General features: G+C 51.4%; 1 protein-coding gene across 1 annotated transcript in view; it reads left to right on the top strand.

Moving 5' to 3' along the window:
• The window catches only part of KCTD16 (potassium channel tetramerization domain containing 16), a 40,198-nt gene that overhangs the window by 2,227 nt on the left and 11,431 nt on the right, over positions 1 to 26,540 (top strand). The gene's annotated exons all lie outside the window — the stretch shown is intronic.

Below are 26,540 nucleotides of genomic sequence, written 5' to 3'. Positions count from 1 at the left end.
AAACGAGGTCGAACCACTCGGCAGCGTGGCCCTGGATAGGTGGCAGCACAGGCTGCCGGAATCACCCATCAGCACCCATTATCACCCATCACCCATCAGCCCTGTGCTGGGGGTGCTGCTCTGGGTGCCCCAGCCGGCTGACTGCCCTGCCTGCTCCCGGGGACCTGAGGGATGGGAAGGATCAGCCTTCCCAACACGGTGCCGATTTCATTACAGAGAAAAAAACTCCCAAAACACCCAAGAAAAAAGGAAAAAAACCCAACAAAAAAACCCCCAAACCATCAGAACACCATCAGAACCAACCCAAGCCCCGAACCTTCCAATGGGATTCCATTTACAAAGGTAATAGCTGCTTGATGACTGTCGAGCCCAGTCGGCCAAGCCATCTGTCAGCAAACCCTGACACACTTAAGGCAGAGGGAAAACCAAATCCCAAATCCCATCCCCCTGGCTGCTTTTCAGCAGGGCCCTTCCCGAGGCTGCTGCTGCTGCTGTGCTCTGCGGGCAGGGCTGGAGCAGAGGCAGCCGAGTTGCTGGGCTGGTTATGCAACGCTGGTGATGTCTGGGAATCAAACCCTCCCCACGGAGAGGGGGATCTGCCCGCTCCCCACACCCACGCCACGTCCCCTCCTGCACGGTCACCTCAGTTGGTGGCTCCAGAAGGCTCCTGAACTTTTTGAAGTTGGTGTTTCAGGTGGAGGCACCAATGGTGGCAGGAGGGGAATTTGGGTGCTGGCAATTTCTGTCTCAGAAGAAAAAAATAAATCGTTCCACGGCTGTGCTGAAATGTTTGAGAGGTTGGAGAGGAGGTTTGCCTCCATTTTCGTGTCAGCAGGGAGCATTTCACTGGTCCCTTTGTAGGGCTGGGATTTATCCAGCTGCTGCCCTGGGGGGTCCGAGGAGGATAAAGCTTTCTTTGGCCGGGGACCTGCTGGGCTGAGCACGGTGCTTGCAGCTGAGAGGCAGGGGAAGGAGGGGAGCTGACAAAAGTTTCAGCTGGATGATGTAGCAGGAAGGGAATAGTTTGTGTGTGATGCTGCATTCAGCGCCATCTACTCTGCTGTCTGGGCTCAACAGGCACCTCTAATCTGCTTATGTAAGGATGCTTAAGTTAGCATCCTCAGGAGCCATCTGGATTCTTGACATGCATAGATTTACTTAAAATTAGTTTTCTAGCTGCATTTCTTAGCAAAATAGTTTTAAGGTCAGGGATCCACTTACATCCCATCGGGATGAATGATTCCTGCTACTGGGTTCTTGTGTCTGAAATCAGAGTGTCCTGGACAAGTTACAGGAGGAGGATTAATGCAGTCAGAGGAATGGATTAAAATAAATTGTGTTTATACTTCAGATCAGGAGAAGACACAAGGTCTTTGTGGTTGGCTAACTGGAGAGAGGGTGGGTTTGGATGAATTATCAAACACAGACTCCAAATCATTGCCTTTAAGGGTTGCTCCTTGCTTCCGTGTCACTGCAGCCAGGTAGTGATAAGGTTCTGAGCTGAGAGGTGCCTGCAGATTCTGGAGAGTGGGTGTCTCTGGTGGGGTCACAAAAGTGTCCCTCACCAACCCAGGGAAAGCCCAATCCCATTGGAGTTCCTGGGAAGACTCTGACCAACAGGCTTGCCACTTGGCTCCTACCAGTTTTTGGGTTTTTCACACTTTTTTCTCTGGTTCAGAGATGGAGTTTTCCGGGGACCCTTCCCCAGGTAAAAGCTTCAGCAATGAGCATGGTGCCAAATCCCTCTGTAGCTCCCTGTGCCATTTGCTGCCTGCTGGGTAGAGCTGCCCAGGTGCTTGGGGTCTGCACTCCCAAGAGCAGGCACCACATCTACAGAACCCACCTGGAGCCAAAGAATCCCCTTCCCAGATGTCCCCAGGACCCAGTTTTGAAACTTCTGAGGGACATTGACACCTGGCTCTCTGCAGCTGCCTGGCCATAAGGAGAAGCTGCTGCCCGTGCCTGCAGGAGCTTTAACTCCTCAAGCTCTTGGGGTCAGGTCAATGGGGGCCTAAAAGTGGGAGGTGGTCAGGCAGGAGCAGAGGTGGTTTCTGCAGAGAAAGGTTCCCAAGAGCAAGGAAAGCTCCTTTCCAGAGGAGGGAGAGTAGAGGGAGGAACAGGTTTGTGACACACCAAGTGCATTATATGCTCCAAATACCACTCAGAAGGTGGATGGCTGTGGTTGGCAGGAAGACAAAGAACGTTCTTCACGAGCAAATCCTTTTGAAAGGAGCTCAGATGGACCGAAGGGGGTGGGAGCTGCTCACATGGGAACAGCCTGTGCTGGTAGGAGAGCTGCATGATTAATGTTGGATGAGGTTTTTTCCCCTCGTTCAAATGTTGAGCCTCAGGGCAGAGCCACGTTCTGGGTTGGGGAGGTTGCCCCGAATGCAGGGCAGGCAGGGAGCATCCCAGGGATGCTGGTTTTGGGGGTTTGGGGGTGTCAGGAGGGGCTGCAGAGCTGGCACTGGGGATGACAGTGCAGTCCTGGGCTCCGGTCCAGTTTCTGGGAGGCTGATGCAGAGGGGGTTGGATTGGAGCTGGGCTGAGCCCTGGGAGCTGCTCCACAGCTTCCTCCTGGGGCAGGCAGGGATCACTGCCCAGCTCTGCTTCTGCTCACACCCGTGCGGGTTCTGCTCCTGCATCCTCTCCCTCTCCTGTCAGAGATATTTATTTAAGTTTCTCACTCGCTGAGGTTGGGTTTCTGACTTGAACTATTTTGTGGGCTTTTTTTTTTTTTTTTCCCCTCTCCCTCCTCCCTCTCCTCCTGTTGTTTTGATGAATACGAACCAAAACCTCGTCTCCACTTTTCGTTTTTGCAGAGGGTGATAGCCTGTGCTTGGATCCTCATTTTTAAATGTTTTCAACCGCCACCACGGGATGAGTCAAAAAATGTGCACTTGAGCAGCTGTGAAATGTTGTGGCAGGGGCGGGGGTGTTGCAGCAGATGGGTTGGCTCAGCCCTTTGGAGCCTGGCCCCGTTCCTGACTTCTCAGTGGCAGCACCACCCTTTTCTCCACCACCTCCCCCCACCTCAAAAAAAAAAAAAAAAAAAAAGGAGGAGCAGGCTTGAGCCTCAGGCAGCAGGTCAGGAGGCTGGAAACAACCCAGGAGGAGAATGACAGTGGGGTGGGGTGGGGTGGGATGGGATTGGATGGGTGGGGTGGGATGGGGATGGGATGGGATGGGATGGGATGGGATGGGATGGGGATGGGGATGGGGTGGAGTGAGGTGGAATGAGGAGAAGTGAGGAGAAACTGCCCAACAGCCCCTGTCTGCACCCCTGGAGTCACATCCCTTCTCTCTCTGCTTGTCACTGCCTGGAACTGCAATAGTTTCTCAGAACAGCTCAGAGGGGGGGGTCTTGACCCCAGGCTGTCTCCTTCCCACCCCCTCCTGGCTCCTCCAGGAGCACCCCAAGGCTGGCAGTGAGGAGCAGCTTGTCCTCTGCTCACCTGGAGCAGCAGAGCTGGGGGAGAGCGGAGCTAGGAGGCAAAAAAGGGACAAATATAGAAGCACAGATGGAGGAAAAGGAGAGAAAATTCACACACTAACTGGAGAGGAAGAACTAGGGAAAAGCTGAGGGTACTGAGAAGAGCACCGAGACACGGGGAGGGAGAATTTGTTAAGATGCATCCAGGCTTCAGTTTAACCCCAGTGTTTTCCCTCAAAAAGCAGGCAGAGAGGGGTGGACAAATGTGCCTTCAAGTTCCCTGGCTGAAAAGAAAATGGGGATCCAGGCAGAGAGCTGTCCCTGCCCTTCCTGAGCCCCCGTTTCAAAGTCTGAGCAAGCCCAGGAAAATCAGGACAAGGCTCAGCCCTGCCCAGCTCACACCTAAAAACACCTCCAGGTGTCCAGAGGGAACTCGGAGACATTCCTGGCTCTGGAGCTCTGGAAGGTGACATGGATTAACAAAACTCTTCCTCCTGAAGGCCTCGGGCTGCTCGTGCTGGCTCCAGGACTGCTGTGAGTTTTGGCATCTTTGGGAAGATGCTGTCTGGGTGTGTTTGGCACTTGCTGGGACAGGAAGGTTTCGGGTTAGCCAGGGAGTAGCTGCTGATCACCCCTGTTTTCCCCTCTCTCCAAACTGGGCCTGTTCTCTGCTCCAGCACTCGGTTTTCTCTGCTTTAAAATCAGTGCAGATCTAAATGACCCCCAGATAACAAAATGAACTGGGATCCAGGGACTGATTCAGGCTGCCCAGCCTGGCACTCACTGTCACCAGCAGTGAATCTGCTCCATTTTTCCAAACCACATCCCCTCAGGAGGATGCTGCAGGTGGGATCTGCCAGGGCAGCCTCAGGGCAGTATCCAGGGTGTGTTCCTGGCACCAGGATCTTGCTCCTGGATTTTCTGGTCAGTCTTGGGTGCTGGGTGAGTTTTTCCCCAAGTTTGTCAAAGCCTGTGGAGTCGTTGGTTTGTTCAGGGTTATTCCATAGCTGGAGAATGTTATTAGTTATTAGATGCCAGGGGTGTGGAATCTGCTGGGTGGATCAGTCAGGAATTCTCCAGCTGGATGGATGAGTGACATAAAAATAGATTTCCAGAGTTGTTTGGGTGTGGGGCTCTGAGCCCATTGCAGCAATGTGTGGATAGGGATGTTCAGAAGGAGCAAGGATGGTTTTTGGGTTCTGCCCTTTGCCTCTCCCCATCCTTCACAGCACAGCTGCTCATTTTGTGGCCTTTTGGGTATGCTCTTTGTTGACTTGAAGGTTTGAGATAAATGTTCAGCACCAGCTGCTTCAAAATACCACCTGGCAATGAAAATCCTCCCCCTGTGATTGCAGATGTCCTGCAAAGCCAACAGTCCCTGTCCCTCTGTCCTGGGTACGGGAGGAAGGAGGTTTGGGAGATGCCCACAGAGGTGGCAGGAAGGGTTTTGGTGGGGGGTTTGCATCTTCCCTCTCTTCCCCAGCTGGCAGGAGGGCTGCAAGCTCTTTGGGCAGGGCTCTGTGATCCAGAAAGAGGCCCTAATGACTAAAGGATTAACCAAGGAGGGCTGGCACTTAGGGGAAAAAAAAGGAAAAAAAGAAAAATTGATGTATTTTAAACTGCAATCTTGAGCTGGATGCTTTCCAGGCAGAGGGAGCGTGAGGTCCCACAGCACCTGCTCCACCAGACTGGCCAGAGGAGGGGTTTACTGGAACAAAAAGGGGAGGGGGTGCCAGTGGGATGTTCCCTGCTGGTGTCTGGGAGCAGGGAACGCTCCATCCACTGCCCTGGAAGAGGAAGGCCCTTGCCTGCAGGTTTTCCCAGCCCAGGGAGCTCTGCCCCGTGTCAGAATTTGCTGACACACGGTGCTGGTTCTGCTGACAACAAAACCAGAAAGAGCAAAGGAGTGTAAATAAGAAAACACAAGACAGAGATTTGCCATTCAGTGAGCATCAGCAACATATTGCACAGGCAGACAAACACTCCCTTGCAGCAGGTTGGGGTTTTTTTCCTTCCAGCCATCCTGGATTTGTTTAAGTTTGTAACCACAACATTTTCTCAGTTTCTTCGCCTTTTTTTCAGCTTTTCAAGTTCAGGGCTAACGTGCAGTCATTATGGAGAGAAGCAGCAAAATCTGAGCTACATCCCTGCAAAAAGCAAGGGTGACTTTCCAGGAGGCTTCCTTGAGGCTCTGTTTGTTGTAAGGCAGAAAGCAGGATGAGCCCTGGTGGGATTCCTTAAATTGTCACCGGGTGACAGCGACCAGTGAGCCCAAAGAGCTCCAGGGACTTCCCCTGCTCAGCCAGGAGAGGTGCCCAGGCTCAGCCTGGGTCAGGGTTCCCCGTGTTACCCCAGTGCTCAAGGAACAGGGGATCACAGCTTCAGATCTGATGGTTGCACCAAATCTGATGGGAGGGAAGATGCCACAGACTGATAAAATGATGGGATGATGTCCCACTGGGCAGGATGCTGCTGCTCCTGCTGCCTTGCTAAGGCCTTGCCAAGAGCTTTGGATTTTTGTTTTGGAATTCACCTTCCTCAGGTTTGTCTGGGGGGAGCTGGGTAAAACCAGGGGCTGAACAGCAGATTCTGGGCAGGCTCTTTTCCCAGGTCAGCTTGTTAAGTGGTTTTCTGACCTTTCAAGGGAAGCCAGGAGGCCAGGGTTGTGGGGATGGTTCTCACCTTTCAGGAGCTGTGTGTAACACCCATAAACACCCAGTGCCCCATCAGGGCATCATCCTGCTGACCCTTCCCACTGCCCCTGGGTCCTGTGGGATGCTCAGCACTGCTGGGAGCACTCTGCTCCCCCAACCAGCCCATCAGACCTGGGCACCTGCTTCATAAATCACTGGCAGCTTCTGAATCCACCAACAAAGTGATCAGTGATTTATAGGAGCTCATTGATTACCTGCTAAGGCAGCAAAAAAAATTCCCTCTCCTTAAAAAACGTAGTGAAAAGCACCCTGGCCACCCATCCCCAGACCTCCCACTCCACAAACTCCCTGCAGTCTGTGAGGTGAAAATCTCCATAGCTGTGGATTCTGGAGCTGCCTGGAAAAGAGACCCCAGCATCCCTGAGACAGGAATTCCGAGCTGGAAAATGAAGCTGAGGTTTGGTGCCTTCCTAGGAGGGCAGAATGGGGCCTGGGGGAGCAGCAGCATCCCAAGGGATGGGCTCATCCTGACTCTGAGCTGGCACTGGGGGTGGGATGGAGACTCAGCACCTCTCCTGGCATTAAATCCCTGGCCAGGGCCTGGCAGCCAAATGGAAAGAGGAGAAATCTCCCTCCCTGTGTTTTTTCGGAGGAGACTGATTTCCAGACTTCAGGTTGAATTCCCATCAAACTGATTCAGAGGGTATTTTTGCAGCAGAATTAAATCAGGCTGAAATAGAACCCAGTGGAACATGCTGATTTTGACTGAATTTTGCACTTTAAATGTTCTCAAAGCCAAAAACTCTGAGCGAAGCTTGAGTGAGCAAAAAGCAGGCCATCAGGGAGCTCCAAAACATGGTTATCTGGGCTCCTACAAAGAGAATTTCACTGATTTTTTTTTTTTTTTTTTTTTTTTTTTTCAGCTCAGGGTTTCCAGTGGCAGTGCAGGCAAGTCCAACATTTTGTCCCACAAAGGAGCAGGGGGGTTGCAGAGGCTAATCCCGAGCTTGGGAGGTGAAGATGCCTTTTTGCAACCTGACTCCTGGCCTGCTCCTATGAAAATGTGATTACTCATCATCAGAGCAACTAAAAATATCCCTGTATCAATAGTGGAGGTTTTCCTACAGAGTCTGAGCTGAGTTCTCTCCTGCAGAGTCATTGGGGTTGGGTGGCAGGGAGCATGGGGTGGGCACCAGGCTCCTGGGCAAGCAGAGGTGATGCACTGGAGGTCTAAAACCCCTTGGGTGATAACACCCAAAAATCAGTGAGGAGGAACCTGAGGAGCTGCTGGTTATTTGGGAAGTGTGTTGGCTTTGGTTTTCCCTTGGTTTGCTCTCCCAGCCTTTTGGTGGTCACCAAAGTCAGTGCAGGGAGCTGGTCCTGGTTCTTCTCCTTTAGCACAATGTTGCAGCAAAAATTAAAAGGAAAAAAAAAATTATCAATGCTTCTTGTGGAATTACAGAGGGAACCCTGTTTATGAATTAATGGCCCAGTAGTGGTTAGTGGTAATACAATGTTTATGCATAAATAATACTCTTTATGGCTTCTTTTTTTACTCTTGCTGATATTGCTCGTTCTGTGCTGTATTTCTGGGCAGAAGAGTGAAGAGGGGGTGCTGGGGTCAGTGGCAGGAGCTGTGCCCATCCTCATCCCTGCAGCACATCCCAGGGGCTGCCTGGTGAGGAGGATTTGTAGGGAAGGGATCTCCTGGCAAACCTGTGCCGTGGAATCCTTGAATTCCACCCCCCCACAGGAGTGGAATGCAGAGGGTTTGGTGCCCAGGGCTCCCTGGGATCCCCCCATCCCCTCGGATGCTGTTTCAGCCCCAGGATGTCTCTGCCTCTCCTGGTGAAGCCTCCATCATCAGGATGCAGAGGGCTGTGTGTGTCCTGGCAGGTTCTAGGGATCCTTGATTTCACTCATTTCTGAGCATTCAGAGGACAAAAATCCTCTATTCTCTCCAGTCAATGCATTTACATTACGTGGGGAATAAATCAGCCCCTTCCTTCAGCTCAGGGGCTGCAGACAAAAATCCAATCTGCTTTGCTTTAGGTTGACAAGGAATATTTAAATAAGGATGCTGAGAAAAATGCTTTCACTGGGCAAGGTTTCCTTGAAGAATCTTTGCTTTCCAGAGCCCTGGGGGTCAGGGCAGAACCAAGGCACCCTTTTTTGCAGAGGGATGGAGGAGTTGGTTAAGTCTGGTCTGCCCATGGAGTCTGAGAGCTGGGCTGGGGTCTGCTTGGGGAAGAGAATTTAATTAACATTCCCCCAGTCCCCTGGATCAGAAGAAATGGGTTTTGTGCCATGTCTGGCAGGTTTGCTCTCCTGACAGAGCTTTGCCCTCCTCCCCTCCCTCACTTTCATTCACTTCATCTCAGGGAACACATTTCTGGTTTCCTTTCTTGAAGAAATTGATCCTAAGAAGCACGGGACATGATGTATGGTTTGTAACTCTGCATTATTGCTGAGCAAAAAAAAAAAAAAAAATCCACCTCACTGAAGAAGGCTGGGCTGATATTACATTAATTTCCATTTTAAAATGGATTTTTCCCCCAGTAGGACCAATAAAAAACATGTGAAGGCTTTCAACAGCCTCTCCAGTAATAATTAGTCAAAAGATGGCATAGAGCTTGCCAGACTAATTAACTGAGGTAGGTTTTTTAGACACTTCACAAGGCTTTTTTTTTTTCTTTTGGCCTTTAAATCCAAACCCATTCATCTGCATCTTGCTGAACCCCATCCTGGGGGTGATGGGTCCCTCTTCTGGCACCACAAAATGATGGAAGGGGCCTCAAAGATCATCTGGTCTTTACCTTCTGCTGAGCCTTTCAGGGCACAGAATCAGAGGATGGGTTGGGTTGGGAGGGACCTTAAAGCTGCTCCAGTTCCACCCAGGGAACCCCCAGCCCAGGCTGCTCCAAGCCCCATCCAACCTGGGCTGGAACAGGGATGGAGCAGCCACAACTTCCTTGCCCAACCTCTTCCAGTGTCTCCCACCCCCAACTTTTTGCTCAGTTTTTCTCTCTCCCTGTGCCTGCTCAGGTTCCCTCTGCCCTGGAGCTTGGATCCTGCCCTATTTCTGCCTCCCTGTGCTTTCTGTTCCCACCCAGGGGGATGGAGGGTGTTGGGGCAGCCTCCTGGGCTTGGTTGCCCTGGGATGAATCCAGATTGACTCCAGATTTACACCAGTAATGATCTGGCACTCCCCCTCTGATCCAGTCGTGAAATGCAGGGTTAGATTTTCGTCATCATTTATAAGCTTGCTTAATTTTTTATGGGAAAAAAAACAAAACAAAAAAAAACAAAAAAAACCCCAAACTCAAATCTACTGCTACAAATTATTAATGCCCACCTGAATATTTCACAGCTAATACAGAGCTGTGGTGTTCCCAGGGAGCTGCTGGTGCTCTGCAGAAGGCACCTGCCCACATTTTCCATGGCAGATCCCCCAGGGAAGGACTTTTTGCAGCTCCTGCCCCAGGAAGGGCTCCTGGGTGCCAACCCGGATCCCGTGTGGGCTGCAGCAGCATCTCAGGGGGATGAGGTTTGGGGCTCCTGCCCTGGCCTCTGGGCTGCTGCTGCTGGTGTTGAATTCAGAGCCCAGGGAGTCCCAGTGCCTGAAAAAAGCTGCAGGGGAAAAAAAAACCAAACCAACAAACAGCTTGCAAGGGAGCAGGTTTAGCTGTGAGCAAGGGATTGGGCCAGCAAAAATAACTCTGTGTTTCTTCCCTTCTTGACACGGATGTCCTGGGAATGTTGGCTGCAGGGGAGGGTTCCATGGAGCAGGGGGCAAATGTGTGGTGTGAGGGCATCACCCTGGGACCCATCACCCTGGACCCATCACCCAGGATCCATCACCCAGGATCCATCACCCCAGGACCCCAGAACCCATCACCCTGGACCCATCACCCCAGCACCCATCACCCAGGTCCCTGCTCAGGGCTGTTTTGGGGGGCTGCAGGGACCCCCCCCTGACCTTGCAGCCCCCGTGCCCCTCCCCAGGCTGTGAGCTCTCAGTACCACGAGGGTTGGGAAGCACCCCCAAGGTCCTGGACTCCAACCACATCTTGTTCCCATGGAGCTGCCACGTCCCCTCCTGCTGGGGTGGCCATGGTGACACAGAAAGGGCTTTGGGGATGCCCTGGAGCACAGCAACCTTTCTGATAATTAGCATTTCCTATAATTATCCTGGGTGACACTGACTGGGAAGGCCCTGCAGCAGCTGGAGGTGGGGGACCCCAGGTCCTTCTGGGGACAAGGTGAGGGGGGTGAGGGATGGGCGTGAGCTGGGAAAACCATCCCAGCACCTCCAGCAGAGCCAGTGGGTCCCTGGCACCCCAGCAGCCCCCCCATGGCTGCCCCCCAGCTGGATTTTCTGTGGTTCCTGCTGGGAGGAGCTGGGAGGAGCTGGTGGGGCTGTACCCTGTGTGCTGGGAGCAGGTTCCAGCTTTGCCCTGTCCCTTCTTCCTGCTGGGACCCCTGGGGGCTCTGGTGACCCCTCTGCCAGGGGGTTTGCTGCCACCCTCTCCTCTCCAGGTGGGTGAAGCTGTCCCCAAGCTGTCCCCAAGCTGCCTGCTGGCACAGCCTGGCACCAGGATGCTTTCTCCTTGCCAAGCCATGTCCCACGTGTCTCTCCCCCTGCCAGCCCTGCTGTGGGAGCATCACATCACCCCACGCTGCCCCCCAGGCCTTGGGGTCAGTGTCAGTGCCTCTGCTGAGGTGTCACAGCCCCCAGACCAATCCTGGCCCCAGAGACCCTGGGCCAAGTGTCCCTTGGGCTGCTCTGTGCCCCAAACCTTTGCCCTGGGGACAGGGAGATGTCCCTGCACGCCCCCTGCCCCGCGTGGAGAAACCCAGAAAGAAACCAACCACCCCAATGAAGACATCTGCGAGTTCTGTGACCTGATTTTGAAGATATTCCAAGAAGCAGAAGAGGGAAAGCTTGGCCAGAAGGTGTTTGCTCAGCTGCAGAGAGAACTTGAGCAGCACGGGGGGTGCTTTGTGTGCAGCTTTTCCAGAGCCATGGCTACAGGACAGATTAAGCATTGTTTGAAAAAGTGATCAGAGGTTTTGTTTGCAATCGTGCTGTAGCTCTTCTCTAAATATTGGAAGCATTTAAATTGGTTTGTGTTGGTAATGGCATTGTAATGCCTCTTCCTGCTCGTACAGATCGTCAGTCTTTTAATGTGCTTATTCCCAAGGGATGGAGGCACTGAAGAGAACAGATTAAGTTAAACCTTGAAGAATGTCTTGTTAGGGAAAATCATATTTCCTGTCTCAGGGCTTGGCGTGGGGCTGCCAGGCACCTGATGGGTTGGGTTTCTGACTGCTGCTGCAGAGCTGGGGGGAGCAGCCCCGGGACGGTGCCTGCGGGTCCAGCCCTGGGACAGGGATCCCGGGACAGGGATCCCGGGACAGGGATGTCCGGGACAGGGATGTCCGGAACAGGGATCCCGGGACAGGGATGTCCGGGACAGGGATCCCGGGACAAGGATACCCGGGACAGGGGTGCCCGGGACAGGGATGCCCGGGACAGGGATCCCGGGACAGGGGTGCCCGGGACAGGGATGCTCTGCGCCCCAGCAAGGCTGAGGCTGGGGGAAAAGCTGAGGAGCTCTTGAGTTCCTCTTGCAGTTGAGTTCTGTGCCCAGAGCCCCGCCAGGGAACGAGCTGCCTGCTAAAAAAAAAAAACCCCTTCATTTCTTCAACTCGTGTGTTTTGATCAGTGCCTCAGCGTTTGTTGGGCAGCAGGACAGGGGTCTTGTCCCCCACTGGCATTGCCTCAGCTTCTCAGGCTTCCAGGAGGTGATTTTAATCTCGGGAGATGCTCTGAGTTCCTCCACTTGTTGCTAATGATGCTGCTGAGGACCCCTCCGAATGGGGACCCTCCCCCCCCCATCCCTTGCAGCCCATTGGGCACAGCCGAGCTAAAATCAGGTTAAATGAGCCCAATCCCAGGGCTGGGGGCAGAGTGCTGGGAGGTTCCAGGGGTGCAGGTAAGGCTGCAGCTGTACCGGGAATCTGGGCTCTTGGGGTGCTTCAGGATTGGTGCATCACTGGATAATCAAAAGGATGAGAGGTGATGCTGCTGCTTTTGGTTTGGGGTTGGTTTTATTTGGGTTTTTTTTTCGTTAGAATCGTAGTTGTCAGTCGGGCAGCCCCGGTTCCCCCTCGGAAGGGAACGTGGCTGAGATAACGCAGCCGCCCGGAAAGGTTTCCCGGAATTCTTGGAGTGCGCATTAAAATGCAAATGTGGTGTCTGGTTAAAGATTGCTGGAAGTTCTCTGACGAGGCATTTAAATGCAAATCGCTGGGACGGAGCCTCAATATTAACATCCAAACAATTATTTGATGCACGGGCTGGAATTAAAGCGGGACCGAAATCAAAGCGGGACCACGTGCGGAATTCCCATAAAACCATTTTAGGGCATTATGGGGGGTGGGGAGGGCACAAAAAGGGGTCTTTTGCGAAGCAGATGTCTGCTATGGGGCTGTGTCCCAGGGTCACCGAGCTCTTCTGTCCCCCCGTGGGGCTGGGGGGGGGATCAGACCCATCTCTAGTGAGACAAAAGCTCCTGAGGTTTATAGGGATTAGTGGAAGAGAAAAGCTGGAATTTGGAAGGAGTTATCCCTGCTGGCATCGGGCCCTCTGGCTCTGGATGGGTCGGGTGTCCTCGACAGAAAGTTCCATGTGTTGGGAGCAAGGGCAGCACCTGAGCTCTGCCCGGGTGGGTTCAGACTCCTCAAAACGCAGGAATTTCAAGTGGGAGCGCGGGAGGCAGCCGAGTGTTAAAATCCCTTTAATAAGTCAGAAGGTGCAGGTAGATTTGTGGGTTTTTTAATTTCCCCCCGAATTATGCAGCCTGGAGTTCAAGCCCTACCCCCAGTCAAACCGGTGGAAATTATTTGATGGAATTTTAATGGGCGGGCTCCGAGGGCAGCTCTAAAAGCTCTTGATGTTACGGGATGCAGCTCAGCTGCTTTATTTTCAAGTCTGAGAACCCAGCAGGACCAGGAGGCTTTCAAACACCTTGAAAAACGAACGGGGAACTTTTTCTTTTCTTTTCTTTTGCTCTGCTCCTCAGGTTCCTTCAGGAAGGCTCAGGGGGGGCAAAAGGTGCTGTGCAAGGGCTCAGAAAGTCACCTCCTGAATTTGATAGCGGCATGGAGGGACGCTGACGAGACTGAGGTGTGCCAGGAATTCAGGACCGATGTGTTTAGGACCCCAAGAGATTTGGGGACGCAGGGACTTCCCTTGCTCATCTCCTGAGGGTCCCCTGTGTCCCCAGGAGGAGCAGGAGCACGGTCAGGAATGCAGCACCTGGAGTGTCCCCAGCAGAGGAGGGGGATTGAGTTTCCCACCCCCCAAACGAGCTCACTCCGAGGTTTTCTTTATTTGGGGTGTTTGGGGAAGCTGGAGCTCTGCTTTTGTCTGGATCTCTGATGTTGTTTCATGTGCTAATCGGGGCCTTTTAGCCTGACTCTGCCACTCAAATGATGGTGAGCACACCAAGCTCACTACTGCTGAGGATGTATCATCAGTGCAGTTTAATTTTAAAGGAAAAAGTGGTTTTTGGGTGGGGTTTTTTTTTATGATTTAAATGTGATTATTTAAAAAGCCAGGCTAATGGTGTTGGACAGATAATCATCTAAACAAAATCGAATCCAAAGTACAAAATGAATCTGGTTGTTCCCTCCTCCATACACTGTTTGTGTTCCATGGAAATAAATGGTATGGCCAAGTGATACACAAGGACAAAATGTGCTGTAGCTGACTCCAGTTGGAAGGGAGGAAGGAAGGGAAGCATTTCAGCTCCTGATATTGATGGCTGCTTGCCTCAGCCCCACAGTTTATTTCAAATATTTCTGTCTTGGGGGAAATGGGAGCATAAAGTGGAGGTGGGGAGCAGGGCCCGTGGGGAATGGAATGGAATGGAATGGAATGGAATGGAATGGAATGGGCTCCCAGGGGAAGTGGTGGATTTGGAAATATTAATTCTCAGCTGAATGGGGTGCTGGGACATCTCATATCCCTGCTCCTGCATTTTGGGCTCTGCTGTGAAGGAGCCAGGAACCAACTTCTGCTGCTGGGAAGTTGGTGAATTCCCCTCTGGGGGGAGGTTTGGGGGTGAGGGGTCCCTCCCTTCCTCCCCAGCAGAGCTGAGCCCTCCAACACCACCAGTATCCTCCTGGGATGGGATGGATAGGATGGGATGGGATGGATGGGTGGATAGATGGATGCATCCCGATGGGATGGGATGGATGGATGGGATGGATGGATGGGATGGATGGATGGATGGATGGAGCCATTCCCACCACTGCTCCAGCCCCAGGATAAATAATTCCCTGCTCCCAAAGCTCCCCCTGTGCTTTGCTCTCCCTCTCATCCCGGGGTGAATTCACTGCATGCCCAAGGAGCTGGAGGAGAGGTTGGTGCAGAGGAATTTTCTCACTGGGTTTTCTGGGAGAGAAACAGGAGGGAAGAGGTGAAGGAGCCTCAGCACCGGCTGGGACTTTGCTGCTGCCTCCGGGGAGGGACAGGGACAGGGACAGGGACATTGTCTGTGTGTCCCTGCAGTGACATCACCCCAGCTCCAGGCAGCCCCATCCTTGCTGGATCTGATCTGATTTCCCCACTTTTCCCGGGCCTTTCTGTCGGGGTGGCCGTGTAATACAATTATCTGGCATCTTTTAATTTGCTGACCCCGTTTTATTAGTGACGATGTGCTAATTATTCTGGTTCTCTGTGTGTTGATGATTGCTTCGTGTTATGATAGGGACTTAAAGATACCGATTAGCACGGAGCAGCTCATCTTGTGAGCCATTATTAACTCCTTCTGGAGCCCAGGGAAGAGTTTAAACTCCATTTACAGCTCCCATTGCCCCGGTGGGGGTCATGTAAAGGTGTGATAATGGGATGGAATCCCCATCCCCACCTGCTTGCAGCCTTCACTGCAAATGTTTAATCACTCTTTCCCACAATTAGACCCATTCTTAGATTCCCAACTGTGAAATAATAAAAAAAAAAAATCTGATTTCTCATTCATGTTTTAAGCACCCTGGTACTGAACCTTTCAGGGCTGCTCCAGACAGGTGCAGGATGTGGGGGGGGGGAGACACCTGATGCTCCCTCCTGGCCCAACCTGGGTTGTTTGCCACTTTTTGTACTTACAGCTGAATTTCCCATTTTCATTAAAAGTGGATTAAGGAAACTGGGGAGAAACACAGAGGCTTCTGGAGCAGGAGGGCTGGTGGCACCTTGCCTGCAGCTCCGGGTGCTTCACCTCTTCTCCTGTAAATAATTGTAACTTTCCTGTAAATAATCGTGGACTTGGATATTCACAGGGAGTGATTTGTGTGAGACTCCTGTGTCCTGACACGTGGAATTTTCCATCTTTTTGTAGCTGTCTGAACCCTTTTTATCAGATTTCACAGCTGCGGGAAGGGTACAAACCCTGGGCAGGGCTGCTGGGGGGGGTGCTGAGCTCTCTTGGATGTTCTCTCCTCTTCTTTTAAACCAAAATCAGGGGCTCAGCTTCGGAAGTTGTAGCTGGGGATGATTCCTCATCCTCCCCTGTGCTTAGCAAGAAAATCTGAACAAAAGCTGAGAGGAGTCAAAGCAGCATCAAAGCACAGGTACTGCTGCTGCCTCCCTGGCAGGGGAGGAAGGTGTTTGCAATCAGTTCTGAAACAAATCACTGGGAAGGATTTAATTACTTGGGGTGCATTCACTTAAGCAGACATTAAATGTTTTACCCAGAGTATATTGCTGGCTTGGGTTTTTTTCCCCCAGTTTCTGTGAAAATGTTCCTTGCTGTATTTTCTGCACGCTGCCTTGAGTTTTTATTAACTCCACTGTTTTCATTAGCTGCCTGTAATTAAATATTTATGGTACAGCACGTTGACATTTCTGTGAAATATTGAAAGCAGAGAGGAAATACGTGTTCAGGAAATGGGGACTGAGGTTTATACAGGTGTGGGGCTGGGGGCTGCCCCACAAGGACAGGCAGGAGGTGGTGGTTGGGTTCTGCTCTGGCCAAGGTTCTGGGTCAGCCCTGGGCCCAACTGGGTTCTCAGCATCAATAAATAAATTGCCAGGAAGGGCAAACCCCAGGGATCCTTCACAGCAGCAAACCTGCCCTGCTGGGTCTCTTCTGCTGGGATGTGCTCTGGTTTATCACGAGCTGTGGAGCTCTCAGCATTTGTCCTCTTAAATCACGTTGTCAGGGTCTGTAATGCAGGATATAAAATGCTGTGTGGGAGCCTTAGCAGGGCCATAAAACTGGGGTGGTTTCCTTGGATTTAACTGGTGACAAGGAACAGGCTGTGTCAGGCTCCTTCCTCGTGACACCCTGGTTTTATTCCAGAGGGGTCCTTGGGCCAAGGCTCCTGTCCCAGGGCTGCTTGGCAGAAAGGGAATCCTCACCCTTCCCTGTGCAGCTGATGAAATGGGCCCTGGGAAGTTGGTGTTGGGTTAATTCAGAGGTGGAAGGGGGACTTGTGAGGAAACAAAGGGAAATTGACCAGAGCCCCAAGGAAGTTTTTCCTCTTTGATTTCCTGGTGGTTGTGCAGATTGTGCTTTGTATAACACCAGGCAAAGAATTCAGGAAACAGCTCCTGGTTGCTGGTTTGGAAAGAAAAAAAGGCAAAAAGCCCTTGCTGCAACTGCTACTGAGCTTTTTTTTTTTTTAAATATGTTTTTGTTTAAAGAAAGGGAAGCCCCAGCCTATCTGTCACTGCTCAGAAATCTGGATGGCATTAGCAGCTGTGTAAATTAGTTTAACTCCATTGACTTCCACAGAAATAAACCAATTCATCTCTGCTGAGAATCTGGTTCCATGGGACTTAATTGATTTTTCAAGCTGACATTTTTATTACTAATAACATTTAAGGTTCAGATAATGCTTGTCAAATATTTGCTTACTTCTCTATGCAGCATCCTTCCTGGGTAAATAAGGCTACCGGATGGATATAAATCTGGATAAATAGATAAAAATCTAAAAATGTTTATAATTAACCTCCAGAGAAGATGCAGGAGGTGCCATTGCCTGTCCTGAGCTGGCAGCCAGCACATCCCTGGGTGTCCTGGTGTCCCAAGGTCCTGGTTAGGAAACTGACCACAAAAATTCAGGGTGATTTGGTGGGCAGAAGCACCAAATGCTTTTCATCTTTTAGCAGTGCAGGAGGTGTGCATATCTGTACACGTGTATTTGTACATCTAGATACCAATCATGTCCTCAGAGCAAAACCCTCTGAATGAACCCCTGGGGAAGTGTTTTTCAGTAAACTCACACATACATGATTATCAGATACAGGGTGTATGACTAGATTGGCTCTGTTATAGGTGTTATTCTGCTCTGGGAGTGATGCTGAGACTGGATGCTGGTCAGTAATTCCAGCAGGAGCTGAAGGTGGAGGAGGGAGGAATCACAGAATCACAGAACTGGCTGGGTTGGAAGGGACCTCAGAGCTCCTCAAGTCCAACCCTTGATCCACTCCCCCCGTGGTTCCCAGCCCATGGCACTGAGTGCCACATCCAGGCTCTTTTGAAATATCTCCAGGGATGGAGAATCCACCCCTTCCCTGGGCAGCCCATTCCAATGGCTGAGCACCCTCTCCAGAAAGAAATTCTTTCTCTTTGGGTTGGAAGAACCAAGCCCAAGGAGGAGCAGTGTCAGCCCAGTGCCCATGGCAGGGTTCAGTCTCCAGCTGCAGACTCAGTGGCACGTGTAAAGCCCCAGCCCTGGCACCAAATTGGTCCTGGAATAATCCCATTATGTGCCTGAGTGCTCCTTGGATAAGATGTAATTGGTGTGGGGTGGAAGCAAAGCACTAATCCCTTGGGTTTCCAAAGCCTTTGGACAGGGAAAGGTTTTTTACTGATGGAGATGGTTGGCTGGAACCTGGGAGGGGAGGCAGAGGCTGCTTCCCAGGGGGAGATGGAATTAGCAGCTCAGTTCAGGGCACCCTTGCATCTTTGAGACCCTGGTGCAGTTCTCTGGGTTGGACTGGAAGGCAATGGAGGAGTTTCAGCCTTTGAAAGGAGGGATGAAGGTGTCAGCTGGCCAGAGGGTTTTGCTGGAGTCATCCTGGCAAAGGGAAAGGGAAAGGAAAGGAAAGGAATGGGAAGGGAAAGGGAAAGGAAAGGAAAGGGAAAGGAAAGGAATGGGAAGGGAAAGGGAAAGGAAAGGGAAAGGAAAGGAATGGAAAGGGAAAGGGAAAGGAAAGGAAAGGAAAGGAATGGGAAGGGAAAGGGAAAGGGAAAGGAAAGGGAAAGGGAAAGGAAAGGAATGGAAAGGGAAAGGAAAGGAATGGAAAGGGAAAGGGAAAGGAAAGGAAAGGGAAAGGGAAAGGAAAGGAATGGAAAGGGAAAGGAGAGGAAAGGGAAAGGAGAGGAAAGGAGAGGAAAGGAAAGGAAAGGAAAATTGTTTCTTTTCTCCTGAATGTCTCCACTGGTCTGGATTTTATTCCTGGTTCATGGACAGCAGGCTGGGAGGGCTCCCTGCCCCCTTCCTGAGTCTCCTCCCTGGATCAGCCCCAGGCATCCCACCACCTGCTTGTGATGCTCATCAGCACAGAATCCCAGAGCACGGGCTCTGGGTGTTGCTGATGCAGATTAATTGTCTTCCTCTTGATCCTGAGCCAAGATGGGAGCTGGAAGCTGCTGGCTTTGAGAGTTTATTTTTGTAGTTTAACCGTTTTGTCACTCCTGGCTGAGATGCAGGTGGCATCTGTAACCTCCTTCTGCAAAATGACCCCTGAGGTGACCACAGTGCTTGGACACCAGGGAAATATTTGTTAAATTTCCTCCCTCTTCACCCTTTCCCAGGGTTGTCAGCCCGAGATCTCTGCAAGATTGGGTTCTCTCTTCAGTTTAGGCTCTTCCTAGCATCCTGTGCAGAAATCACAAAAGGAGACAAATACAGGTGGATGCCAGGGACTGTTTTCTCTTTTATTGCTGCTGTATTAAATGCTGCTACTCCAGAAAGAAACGTGTTGTGCAATAGGCTGGTGAAGTGCCAGGAACAGCATCTGCATTTGCATTCTGTGAATTAGAGAGCAATCTGTTGCTAGAGGGGAGCTCGTGGGCTCATTTCTGGCTCAAAGTACTCTGGAGATATTTCACTGAAAGTGCTGTGTGTCCAAGGCCTTCCCTTGCTCCTGGATTGGATGGAAAGGGCCATACAGGTGGAAATTATTCTGGAAAGGGTAATGGATAGCTTCTTGTGTCCCTTGCCTCATCAAGCTCTGGAGAAGCAGAGTCCTAAAGTGAATTTTTCCTGTGTGAAGCTTTTCTCAGCACAACTAAACACACGGGTGGCTTTACATTTCTGCTCAAAAAAAAAAAAAAAAAAAAGGCAGAATTTTTTTACTTGGATTTTGACCACAGTGGCCGATACACCCGGTGAGGATAATTAGAGATAATGAGCTTGGGCTTCTGCTCCTTGCAAGAGGCACAAAGGTTTTGGTGTGTTGGGGGCACTGGGTGGCCTGGCTTTCCCTGGCTGTCCACTGGGATCTTGGGATGGACACCAGTAAAGTCCAGTTCAGCGAATCCCCAGCCTGCTGCAGGGACCCTGGATTCCAGGTGGTTATCCCAAGTGAAGCTGTGAATCCCAGTAGGGACTGGGAACGCTGTGTCTGGGGGTCCTGAGAGGCAACCCACGGGTGACCTGGGTACACGGGTGGGAAATGGGGACTTTGGAAACCAAAGGTGCCGTGGCCAGGGGCCAGGGGGGGCTTTTCCCTCAGCAGAAATAAAGTGGCTGTCCCCCAGAATGGATCTTTTGGGCAGCTTTAATGAAAATAAAAAAAAGGAGCAGAGAGCCTGGGAGGTGCTGCTGCTCCCTCTGATCTCTCCTGCCACAGGAAGAGTTTTTTCCTTTCAAATCAAATAAGCAAAAGCTTTGTGAGCAACCGAGTGCTCCGGAGCCAAAGGATCTGGGTAACAGAAGGGAGCAGCACCCGGGGCAATGGGCACCTTTGAACTCCTTTACCTCTTCTCTGCCCCTTGCCTGGGTCAGAAGATGAAATCCTCCCAGCCCTGCTCAGCTCCAGTAATTAAATGCTCAGCTCTGCTTCCAGGCTGCATCCCGGGATAATGGGAGCAGAGCTTTGGGGGGAAACCACATCGACCTCCCCTGCTCCCCCAGAAACCAGGGACTACCCATCCCAAACCCCTCCCTGCTTCCCAAACCTCTGAATCCCCCCAGCCTGGGACAGAGGCAGCGTTAAAGCCAAGGGGGAAAGGATCCACCTGGGGGTGCCCAGACCAGGAGAGGATTTGGGATTCGGAGTCCATAGCAGGGAAGGGACCTGATGCCTCTTGAAAAACAGGAAAGTCAATTGTCATGAAAAAGCAGGACACTTTTTTTTTTTCCCCAGTGCTCACAACTTACCCTTGAAGAGTAGAGCTGGACGGGTTTTGGGGCTGTTCAGGCTTTTTCTTAGTGCACTGAAAATTTTGTGTTGGTTTTTTTTTTTTTTTTTTCCTCATGCTCTCAGATGAAACTTGGGATGAGTGATCAAAACCTCGGGGTTTGGTGGGAGGGAGCTGGTCCCTGATCCCACATTGTCCCTGGAGCTGAGGGATGCTCCGGGGCTGTCCCTCAGCCTCCCTCCTCTGCTCCTGCTTTTTTAGCTCTTCCCAAACATCGGGCCGGGATGGAGGGCTTTGTGCCTTCCTCCTTACCCTCTCAGGGCAGGTTTTGGGTTTGGGTCTGAGTCTGGTGGCAGGAGGCAGGTGCTGGGGGGTGGCTGTGCCCTTTGGGGCCATCCCGGTCCTGGTGGGGCTGGTGGCAGGGACGGATCATCCAAGGGCTCCTCTGCTTCCCTGGGAAGAGCAGCTCCTGGGATCAGCGCTGCTTTTTGTCAGCATCCCCGGAGGGTTTGTTTACTTCAGCTGCTTCCTTTGCACACTGAGCCGATTCATTTAGCTGAATCTTTGTCAAGATGCTTGGGCTAAAATTGAGATGCAAATGCACAGCAGCTATTCCTATTCTTTTTTTTTTTTTATTATTATTATTTTCAGGTCTAGAAAGCAGGCACAGGGAAGATGAATTACTGTACTTCCCTTTAAGCACATATTGCCGAGGAGTAAACACTAAAACATCAAAATAAAGCCTTTTTTTCTTTGCTCTTTTAAAGCCAGAGGATAATTGTGCTCCGTGGAGCTCACCAGAGCACAGATCAAAGCCATGGAGTGAGGGCTCTTGGCTTTAGGACTGGTTTTGGGAGGGGTGTGCAGTGGTCAGGGGGATGCCGTGGGATGGAGCTGTGACTGCAGGGCCCGGAGAGGTGGGGATGCTCCTGCCCTCGGCTGCTGACTGCTTCCCAGGGCAGAGCTGGGGGAAATTCCCTCCTTTTTTAAGCTCAGTTTAGCACTGACATTTGGAATTCAGTAGTACAACAAGGAGACTGAGCAGGGATATGGTTAACCATGGCTTTTCATATTGGAAGACTTGGAAAAAAAAAAAAAGAGGGAAGGGAGGGAATATTTATTTTATATTTCCCACAGAAATGTTCCCCTATGTAAAAAAAAAAATAAAATAGTTCCTCTCTTGCCTTGCCCCTGAACCCATGACCTTCCTGTAAGGCAGGGTGCAGCCCCCTTTGGTTTCTAATTCCAGGAAGATTCCAGTTTGGGATTCGGCCTCTGGTGCTCAGCTTTGTGGGATGGTTCCCTGCTTGGAATGGGAGCCAGTCCCAGGCTGTGACTGCACCGGGACCCCCAGGGTGCTCCTGGGTGCGGTGGTGATGCTAAGGTGGTTGCCATGGCAACCTGCCCTGCAGACACAAACCTGGAGCACTGCAAAAAACCCTCAGCCTGGTGTGAGAGCAACGGGGTGAGAAATGGGTCACTCCCTGGCTTGGGTTAAATTCTACATTTTCAGGGGAAAAGCTCTGGTGAACCGTGGTGTTCTTTGCACTCTTCCTCAGGCTGGGGGTGGGGACCCCTCAAACCCAGCTGGGGAGCCAACTGGCTTGGCAAAAAACAGCCTGAAACCCCAAGTTTGTCTGACAGGAAGAAAGGTATTCAGTGAGAACACCAAATTGTGGGGCTCCCTCAGCAATAGGATGCACAATTCCTCCTCTGTGGTTGCTGCTCACCAAGTGGAGAGGCAAGGAAGCAATAGGCTGAGTATGTCTCAAAAATCTTTACCTTTGTAATGACTGATAAGGGCCCAAATGTCACCGGGGAGCTTGACACAAAAAAAGCCTTTTTGTGCCTTCCAAAACCTGCCTGGAATGGTAAAAGCACGAATCCTCCCCAGGGAGGAAGGGGCAGGGGTTTCTCTGCCATCAGTAGTGGGGGGGTTTGAGCTTCTCTCTGGGCACCTGCAAATCTGGAATTATTGCCAGGAATTATTGCTGCTTGGCTGGGGCACAAAACGCTGGGCTGGGAACAGCTTCCCCTGAACTCATCCCTGCTGGGATCAGCTCCCTGCAGGTCCTGCTGCTCCAGGGGAGGGGAGAATCCAGAGCTTTCCATCACCCCTGGGGGCACGGGATAAATGGGAGGACTTGGAGCTTTCAGTAAGTGCCAGGGGTAGCTGCAAAGCTTTGCTCTGCCCCTCTGGTGTTCCCAGCGCTGAATCAGAGCCCCATCCACAGGCTCTGGGAAAGCAGGAACCAGGAAAGAGAAAAACAAGAGATTGCTTTGTAATTTGATTTTTTTTTTTTTTTTTGGGAGGGGGGGGAGAGCTGCACCCACACGAGCAGTTGGGGCAGAATCTTTACCTTGATGGAGCAGAACTCAGCTTTGTGGTGGGTCCCCCAGGCTGCCCAGGGCTGGGGGGTTTGTTGGGACCTTCCTTGGGGAGGATCCTTTGGGATTGCCCAGCTGAGCAGAGCCTGGGGGGCAGCACCAGCTCCTCAGGGCCATTCCCCCCTCCAAGGGATGAGAAGCTCCAAACCCAGTCATCTGGCCCAGTGGTTCTGGGTTCTCTGCAGGGTGAGAGATCCTCTGCTGGGCTCTCTGAGTTCATTCCCTCATCCCAGTTTTCCTTCTGGTTTGAAATCTATTCGTTGAGCAAGCAGTGAGTCTGTCATTCCAGCAAGTGCTTAATTGAGCTGTTCAGTCCCAGGGAAGTCTCTGTTTCTTTCCAGGAGATAAATAAATATCCCCTGCCCGTGTGTTCCTCCTTCCTTCCCCCTTCCATTCATCTCTTTTTTGGGAGCTGCCCTTGGGGGTGGGAGGAGGAATGGGGGGGATGGATTCTGAGCCCCATAAATCATTGGATGGAGTTTCCCAGATGGTTCTGAAATGAGTTTTATCTCCTGCCTGGTAGAACCTCAGGCTCCTTGCTGTGCTGGGAGCTGGGGGATGCCTCCTGGTTTTGCTGGGAATTCTCTCTCAGCCCCAGGTGCCTGCAGAGCCACCGGGCAGCTCTGGGGATCTGCTCATGGTCTGGGCTCCTTCTGAGCCCCCTTGGTGCACCCCTCACCCCTTTGCTTTCCCCAGAAAGTCCCCAGGTCCCTTCCAGCACCACCAGCACCCTCCTCTCACCATGGGCAGAAGGATTTTCTCTGTTTTCCAGCTCCCTGCCCAGCTCTGCCCACCCGAAGGTCCCTTTGGGTTTGGCTCTGGGACATCCCCCCCAGCTGCTTTGGGGTCCTGCAGCCCCCAGGTGACTTTGTCCTTCCCAGGATGCTGATGCCTGCTGGAACCACAGGGTTTTCCCCTTCCATCCCCCCCTCCAGGTGTTTTCAGGGGGGTCCCAAGCCCTGGAGCTGAGCACCCAGAGGATGGGTGCTGTGGAGCTGCTGGTGGGTGAGGGGCTTTGGGGGGTGCTGCAGCCTCTGCTTCTCATGGCTTGGGGGGCTCTTCCATGGGTCCAGGCCTCTCCCCAGAGCTTTCCTAGAAGTTCCTGGAAGTTTTCCAAGGGTTCAAGTGCTCATTTCCAGGCTGCAGGCAGCAGCCCCTGGCCCTGCACTGAAGACTTTGCCCGGGACCCCTCCCCTCTTTCCTTTCCTAGGGAGGGATTTGGCTCCTGTTATTATGTATACCCTGAAATGGTGATGCCAGGAAACAGATGTTAGACCAATAACAATATCATAAATATGTATTTGCACCAGGGCAGACAAATCTATCTGCTGGATGATGATTTTTATTTTTATTTTTATTTTTTCCAAAGCAAAATGAGTTCACAAGATAAACGAGCCAATGATTGATGTTTGACCCCTTGCAGAGTTATCTTAATATTTTTGTAGGCCAAAACCTGACTTAGCAATGCATGATGTTTGTGCAATATTTCTTACAGCTGTTAAATATTAAGGGCCTGTTGGTCATGTGCAGGGAGGCCCCATAAATCATCGTGGCTCTGCAAAGGGGCCTGGGAGCAGCAGTAAAAATTATTTTGCTGCTTGTTTTGCAGCCCTCGTGTGCAGTAAGGGAACCATCAGAGGGCTCTGAGGTGTAAATGAGAGGCTGATCCCATGGGGTTTGGGATTGGGAAGCTCTCCAAGTGACCCTGCAGTGAGGGGGAGTTTGGAACAACTTGGGGTGGTTTTTAGGCTTGGCACATCCTAAACCTGTGCTCCCCACATTCCCTGGTGAGGAGCAGGTACCCCTTGGGCAGAGCAGCCTCACATCCAGCATCACCCCCCCAAAATACCCCATACCCCCCCATAAAACCCCAGGGTGGCTCCAGGTTTCACTTACAGATGTTACTGAAGGACCCATTTGCACAGGGATCTCCTCCAAGTCAGAGCTGTGGGGCTGGCTGGGCTTGGGTTGCTTTCTACATTTGTTTTTTTTTTTTAATGTATATATATATATATTTCAAACCCAGAAATATTGGGTATTTCATCCCTGCTGCCCTCCAGAGCCTCAGTGACCCACACAGAGACCTTAACTTAGGAGTTTTTTTTGTATCTCAGCACCTTCCTCACCCCCTCTCCATCCCCTCAGCCTCATGGCAGAGGGAAATTTGTGACCTCAGAGCACATTTAGGATTTTCCCAGGCACGGGGGACTTAATTGGTCTGGAAACTGGTGCTAAAAATATTTGGAATAAACTGCTGGATTTCTGTGAAAGCAGCACCTGGAGGGTCTCCCACTGCACAGTTTCTTTGATGCAGAAGTGCTTTGGTTGGGATGCTGAAGCTGATAAACCCAACCATTCAGTGCTTAAAGTTCAGCTCCCCACTTAGGGGATAGAAAAGAACCCGAGCTAAAGCCACAGCAACACTGAAGAGCAAGATGCAGGATTCCAGGCAAAGCCCCCTGTGCCTGGCAATGTTTTCCTCCCACAAACCCAATTTATCTCTATAGAGCAGGAGGTTATTTTATGAGGTTCAGACAGGAAAAAAAAAAAAAAAAAGAGAAAACTTCCAGAGAGAGTGAATGAAATAGCTCATAAAGGAAAAACAGGGATTCTTCCCCTCCAGCAAGGGAAATCTGAGACTCCCAGAGGGCAGAGCTCCAGCACCATCCCTGCCCCTCTCCAGCTCCTCTTTGGTCCCCTCTGGTCCCTCCTTGGTCCTGGCAGCTGCTGCCCCTTTCTCCAAGGGTGTTGGGGTCTTTAAAGGGAGCCTGGGATAAGAGGCAAACCCTATAAAGGCCATTAGGGGATTAGTAATGGTTTTAAGCAGGGAAGAAGAAAGTGATTTCCAAAGTATTTGTTTTCAATGAGCAACTTTTCCAGCTGGCTCTCTGGCTGCTGCCTGCTCCAGGGACACAAAATGTGGTAAAAAACCCCAGAACAGGGCCAGACATCACCTCCCTGCTCCCTGGGCTCTGTCCAGGGGGCTAAATGGGCAAAATGGGGCTAAAAATTCAGCTGAATTGTTCCAGCTGTGAGTCTGCCTGGGACTGCAGCTTTATTATTCATTTATATTAATATATTAATTATATTAATAGCTGAGAATTTGTAGCATCAGAACCCCCTGTGCTGTGGGTGTGTAAAGGGAAGGGAAAGGTCCAGGAACAAGGCAAGAAGTCAGTGACCCCCAGGAAAAGGCAAACTGGGGATTTTTCCAGAGGGGCAGAGACAAAGAGGCAATGGGAGAGCACTCCAAGAATAGCAAATCACTTGATACCAAAAGATGAGAGAGGAGAAACTGGAGCAACAGAGAAAGCTGGGAGAGCAGAGCAAGGGAGAGGTGGAAGGGGGTGAATTTATCCATGGGGTGGGGGCAGAGAGAGGGCTGAGAGGACAGGAGGAGTTCTGTGTTTGTGTTTGGAGATGGGGTGGAAGCTGGAAAGGGAGAGAGCAGGCAATTAAATTGTCAGGTGGAAAAAGGTTGACTTTTAAAAGGAGAGCCTCCAGCTGGAAGCACAATAAAAGGCAATGAAAAGACAAGAGAACTGTGGGTTGACTTTTAAAAGAAGTCTTAGGGGTTGGTTGAAACCAGCAGAACCTCCTCGTTTAAGAATTAGTTATCACTTTGCCTGGGGATTTTTCTCCTTGACATCCTGGACTGGTTTGTCAGGCTGGGCCTGGGGA

Source organism: Heliangelus exortis, chromosome 15 (genome assembly GCF_036169615.1).
Source record: "Heliangelus exortis chromosome 15, bHelExo1.hap1, whole genome shotgun sequence".
Classification (NCBI taxonomy): domain Eukaryota; kingdom Metazoa; phylum Chordata; class Aves; order Apodiformes; family Trochilidae; genus Heliangelus; species Heliangelus exortis.
The sequence above is the reverse complement of the archived record's forward strand: the minus strand, read 5'-3'. Positions and strand labels throughout refer to the sequence as shown.